At 35.5% G+C, this 6530-nt stretch overlaps 1 long non-coding RNA gene across 1 annotated transcript in view; it reads left to right on the top strand.

The window, feature by feature from the left end:
• The window catches only part of LOC134174999 (uncharacterized), a 30388-nt gene extending 24152 nt beyond the window's left edge, over window positions 1-6236 (top strand). Inside the window, exons 2-4 of the long non-coding RNA XR_009968860.1 lie at window positions 5507-5572; window positions 6023-6073; window positions 6168-6236. This is a non-coding gene — a long non-coding RNA (uncharacterized LOC134174999). The remainder of the gene's footprint in view (window positions 1-5506; window positions 5573-6022; window positions 6074-6167) is intronic.
• The last annotated feature ends 294 nt before the right edge of the window (window positions 6237-6530 follow it).

Below are 6530 nucleotides of genomic sequence, written 5' to 3' on the forward strand. Positions count from 1 at the left end.
TTACAGTGTAAGGCCATCTGTGAGTTTTAGATGTAAATCTGAAGTCTGGGAATCTTTGGAACAGAAGAGATGTGTTGTTGTGGGTTTTAAGATTCAATGTGAAAACTTTAGAATAATGTTGTTAACATTGTTTGCAAAATAACTGCAGTAGCTATATATTCTGTCTTGTCCAGATGGATAGAATCTCCAAGGGACATTTGTTTTTATGGCCTCTAGCTTATTTTTTTAACGCTAACTTTTATGAGGCAAACTCATTATTTTTAGCAGTCTTTTACTGTCTCTTAAATGCAGTGAAAGGCAAAAAAAGACCACAAATCTGTTATATTTAAAGCTACTGAACTAAGTTTCAACAATTGCCATTAACCTTGTGTATTTCTTAAGCAAAAATAAGGGTAATTTTTGCTTCACCAAAATTAAAATCCAGACATTATATTTCAGGATTTGTCTGTCTTGCTGACTCAGTGGTGGTTGGTGACAATTTTCCACCAGGCTGTGTTAAAATCAGTGTAATCTGGCTCAGAGTTCAGCTCAATACAGGCAATGTATTGGTTTAGAGTTTTTAAAAAAAAAATCCAAAGAACACAGAACCATAAGAATAGGAAAGATGTGACCCCAGGAGGTCATTGATTTCCTTTACTAATCCCAGACAGATTCTGCTTTATCTAAATAATGTTTGACAGCCATTTGTCTAACCTGTTTCTAAAATAATCCAGTGATGCAGAATTCCCAGCTTCTCTCGACAGTTGTGTTTTAGCACTTAACTCTCTTGCCGTTCAGCATGTTCTTAATGTGTAGGTTAAATCTCCCTTGTGGCAACTTAAATCCATTACTTATTGTCCTGGAGAATACATTAGTGCTTTGCGCTCTTTGCCAGCCTTTTTGATGGCATCAGCTGTCATGTCAGTACTCATTTCTCCCCTTGGTCTTGTCTCAGCTAAATAAAGCTGGTACTTTCCATCTTTGTTCAGTGTTTGTTGCTCCTTTCTGGACTAGTTGATCCAGCTATAATGTTGTGCCCAGATCTGATGTAGTACTCCAGCTGAGCCACACCAAGTCACAGAGACTTCAGGTATCTTACATACAGCATGACTACATGTACCTCCTGGTACATTGTGGCTCTGTAGGCATGTGCTCCATTTTTGGTCCATTCAGCCTCAGCTCATCTTCTGTAGAACCCTTTCTATTATTCTGTCTTTCACTGTCTTGTAGCTGTGTGTCACTTTGTATTTAATGCAACTGAATTACTTACTATTTAGCTGATTTCATCACATCACTTTACATTTCATTCCCGTCCTTTAAAGTGCTTGCCATCCCTCCCAGCTTGTTATCATCTTCAAATTAAATGTGCTTTCTATTCTGACATCTAAATCATCAATAATAAATCTAACGGCTAGAGTTAGATGGATTTAAGATGGCAGAGTTGTTAATGGAAGGCTTGAACAAGTTCTTCATGGGATCCAGTTTACTTCTAAAATGATTCACCTGTTCCACTTTTATTATTTGCTTGTGGAGTAGCAATGTTCAATGTTCTGAGAATTAGCACCTCCTTAGAAGTCTCGTATCACACTTGCAGATGAGAAAGAACCATTTTGAGCTGACTAGACTGTGAGGATTGTTATTACTTCACAATGGATGTGGAACAGACCTCTGAGGTTTAGCAAGGTCGGTATTGCGTGAAGAAACAGGTGCTACTGAATGTGTGATTTGTTTTCTCAGATCTGTTTGTTAATATTAGAAACTATTTGTGAATCATTTGTCAGCCAGTTTTATTGTGGTTTAACCAATCCACAGTTCCCCTGCCTACTTACATGTGCTACTTAGACATGTATTCACAATACTTTTAAATGTAATTCTTTCACATCCTGATATTGTAATCATAAGCACAGCTGTAACCCTACAGCATTTCTTGGATGACTGAAAGGATTTTTATTTAACAAATAATGTACATAATTTCACTAAAATGCAGTTTAAAACCAGCTCATAGCACTTTGTGCTGAATAATATGAAGGTTTAGGATTTTTTTCATGGTTGTGCATGGAACAGTAAACATTTCTTCTCATGTTGACCACAACTTTGACCTGAAAGAATTTAATTTTCAGTTTGCCAAAAATATATTTTGGAAGATGTGAATCTTTCTGGCTGACTCAAATTTCTCATGTTTGCCTCCTATAAAAATGTTCTGTAAGTGCAGAACAAAAATTAAAACCAACAAAGTTTAAAAGATTTTATTTGCTATAGGGAAAGATAATATTCAGAGGGTTTTTTTTATTTCTTCATTAGGCTTTGTACCAAAATAATGAAAGACTACAAATACTGGATTTATTTTCTTTTTTAACATCCTTCTAAATATTGTAGACCATCTTAATACCAATGAAGAGCATTGAAAATATTAATGAATATATGTTTCTGAAAAGTTGTGCAACAGTAATGGCTCAGATGAAGTTTTGGTCAAACTGAAAAGTTTTTCTACTTCTAGTTCCTCTGTAGTTGTATGTTGATGGCATTAGCCTGATTTGAAATAAAATAGTAGCTACCAATTATCACAGATACTTTGCATGTAATGCTGAATTACTGGTTGTGATAATTTCTTAGAGTGAAATAAGCTACAAGAACATTGAAGTGATTTTCATTTAAGAGATTTTCAATGGCAGGTGAAAAGCGTGATATTACTGGAACAGGGGACGAGTAGATGAGACATCATTTCCTTGCAAATATTCAGTACTGAGTGCTACTGACAGTGCATAAGCAATTTGTTGTGAAACAGATTTAAACATGAAAGAAAACCAATATGAGCCTAAGAAATATGCTTAGGGAAATTTCTGTTTAGGTGGCTAAAATGATTTTGATAAATTTACTTTATCATTCCAAATAAATTAGTTTCACACCATTTGCAGTCCAATATAATTAAATCTTGGGTAACGTGTAACTGATTCTATTTGAAGAGCAAACAAAACCCAACTGTGATGCTGTAGATCAGAATATAGATGGTTTCAGGTGGAAAAATAGATTAGAGACACAGATGGCTTAAGAGATCATGTTGACACTGCACCTTTCTGAAACTCAGTGGCATGCTAGGAGTATAACCCTGTGCTTTTGCAGCTACTGAAAGATGACCAGTATGTGACACTGGATTTCTGTTAATTATGGGAAGGTACAGTCATCCATAAACCAGACAGCCTGTACCTTTATGTAGGTACCAGAAAGAGTCAGAGCAAAAGGGTCAGCTTTTTTAGTTCCTTGACATCAGCACTGTTCTCACTCTTTGCTGACGACAGTACTGTGCAAAATGCTACTATTTATTTCATAGCAGCTTTGAGCCATTTAATCCTTAATCTCTGGGTTGAGGATTTTTGTCATAAACTTTCAAAACCTAGAATAAATGTCAGATTATTTTTATATTTGGATTCTTGTGAAAATGTTTTCTCTGCATAGTCATCTCAGATTTTGACATTAAATGTGCCTTGAGCATTCAGAGACACATCCAGACTGAATTCACTTGACAGCCGGATCATAAAAAAAAGAGAATCTTGACAGTTTGCTACATAAACATGTTGATGGACTTCTGCTGATCACTATCAGCTTAATTCAGTGTACTAACCCACCTTTGTGGACTATACTCTGCAAGTCCTTTATCAGAAAATGTAACGGGGAAAAGGAAGGATACTTTTAGACAGCGTTTACAGGTTCATGTTTAAATATTCCTGAATGAAGTGCAATGAATCAATAACATGAATATATTAAAGAACATCTGTGATCATATTTGCTTACGTACATATCACTGGTATGATGCATTGTGAATTTATAAGGTTGTTATGGGAGAAGTTAAAGATGTGATGGATTTTTATTTCAGGAAGGGATAAAGGAAACAAATACTGTGGAAACTTAATTAGGTGAACGGGGTAATGCATTTTGAAAGTGGTTTTGGAAGAGTGCAGAGAAACGGGAAATGAACTGACTTATGTAAGCACAAAATTGATGGACCTACTCTGAGATTATATTAAGAAAGTGTCCTTTGGAGGCAAGTTTAGTTCTTTAGGGAATGAAAGAGACAAGTAGAAAATATCTGAAGATGTGGAGTGGGGTAGCCTGGTGATCATTTGGACTCATTGAGAAATCTCAAGAATGAGCTTTGTGTAAAGTATAAAAGATTAGTCATCATCAGTAGTTATTTAACGGTAAGACTGGGAGGCTTTAGAAGAGACAAAATGCTTCAAAGAACTAAGTGAAATGTGGGTTGGTTTGGTATAGGCAGTTTTTTAGTAAATATTTAATGAATCCATAATATCAAATGATTAATATTCTCACAAACAGATGGTTCCTTAATCTATTTGATGAAAACACAGAGTAATCTAATGTCTAGGACTTGAAGGTAGCAAAATTGAAGTAAATGCAAATAAAGAAAACACAGGTAACTGGATACCATTAATTATTGGAATTATTTACATTTGCATTATTAGCTGACCCCGTAACATACTGGATTCTATCAACTCTACCTGCCATTCTAAAGGAAGGCTACCATTAATAAACTAATCTGAGAATCCAAAGCTCTTTATACAACAAGAAAAAAATGAAAATGTCCTGGTGTTTATTCTTGGAGTTCCTGTCTTAGGAAACTAGGACTTACACCATGTATGCCAAAAGATCATCTGTGCTTGTGCAATAAATCTGACACAATAAACACCTTGAATTGCAGACACTTCTCTTGCCTGTTCAGATATCTGGAACTGGATGCTCAGAGCTGTCAGATTCTGGAAATTCTGAACACAAATGGAAAAAAAAAATCTTCCCAGTCAAAATAACTTTCAGGTAAGCTTCTTTAAAGCATTTTCTAGAAAAATAATATTTTTTTTTTTTTTTACTTGCTTCCCTATCCCACTGGGGGAGTGAGTGAGTTGCTCTGTGGCACTTAGTTGGTGGCAATAAAATGTCGTTAGGGGCACCTTAGAACAAGTTATTTTCTTTATCTGTTTTTGTTAAAAAGAATGAAGACAGCCAGTAATCAAACCATTTATCTTTGTTTCCTGTAGTGTTAGAACACTGTAGATTGTATAATTCAGTGTCAAAAAAAAAAAATAAATCTATAAGCATTTGACCTTACATTATACCACATTTAAAAAAAAAAAAAAAGAAACATGCTTAATTGAATAGTATTTCATTCTCTTGTCTTTCCACCCAATACTCATTAAAAAGCTGGATCATGCATACAGGTTTTTAAAGGTGCATTTTTAGTCTTCTGGGTATTTTAGGATGACACTCAATTTCCTGCTGGACCAAAATTCTTCTCTGGGGGAGCTCAAGAGATGAATCTTTCCCACTTGCCAGGAACTGTAAAAATCATATTCAACATGAAAGTTGAATTTATTTTTCATTTATTGTTCATTTTGAAGTTGACCAAAGTGTCAGACTCACATTCAGAAAAAAATCTTGATACAAGCCTAGTACAAAAATTCTTACCCGCAAACCTTCTCTTTGAAGACATGATTTAGATACAAGGGCTTATCTGCAGGTCAGGTCCAAAGATCACACAATTTCACTTGAAAATACGGATACAAAAAGGCTGCTCAGCCTCACTGTAAGTACTTGCATGCCAAGTATGCTACAGCAGTCTGTGAGATGATCAAATGACTTTCAGCTGCTGCTTTCTTGCAAAAGGGAATGAAGAAAAGCATCCCTTTTTCACAGTGGTGGGTGATACAAGGGACAATATGCAAATATACCTCACCTAAGTCATATTTAAAGAGGTTTTGGGTTCTTTTCATACCAGCAGGATGGGGTCATGTACACTGATCTTGCTGTGAAGTGGTGAGGGGCAAGGGCAAAACATGTGGGAATAAAACAAGATGCAATATGAATGCAAATGAAGGGAATTATAAAACTTGATCTAAATTGCCTGGTGGCCTTTCATTTTTGAATATGCTATGAGACTATGGAATAAGCCCAGCTATTGATCTGTTCATTAGCTGGCCTTAAGCAAGTTGTGCACACATTATTTATTAATTTCCACTTTCTTTTATGTTTCTAGGAATCTGGATCTTTAGAAGGAAAACTTGCTCTCCATAGTCATAGCAAAGTGGTAAGTAATCAGTATTTTGGGAAATGGAACTTTTGTGGGGCAGCTTACTTTGAACAAATTGTATCCTGAAATCTTTAAGTTTCTTTCTTCCCAGATTGAAGAACACTGATGAAATAAACAGGTACAGGGGCTGTCCAATAAAAGTGAGAAAGTGCAAAATGTAACGACTCAGGTGAACCTATTGTGCCATAAACCACAGCAGAAACATGAAGAACACAGGAGAAGAAAAATTATCTGCCTTATTTAAGCATAATTTTTCTGTGAATACTTCAAGGACTGCAAAAGACTTTAATCAGCAAAGACAAAATATCACCTCAAAAACCTAGGAAGAAATAATACCTTTGTTTTTATATAAAGTCAATTGTAAGCGTATTTGGTTATGTTTATCTCCACTCTGTCTTAGCATCAGAGCCTCTCCTGTAGCCACAGTGACCTTGATGCCTATCACAAAGTCTGC

Source organism: Pezoporus occidentalis, unplaced genomic scaffold (genome assembly GCF_034315485.1).
Source record: "Pezoporus occidentalis ecotype Australia unplaced genomic scaffold, CSIRO_AGI_Poc_V1 ctg65, whole genome shotgun sequence".
NCBI lineage: Eukaryota > Metazoa > Chordata > Aves > Psittaciformes > Psittacidae > Pezoporus > Pezoporus occidentalis.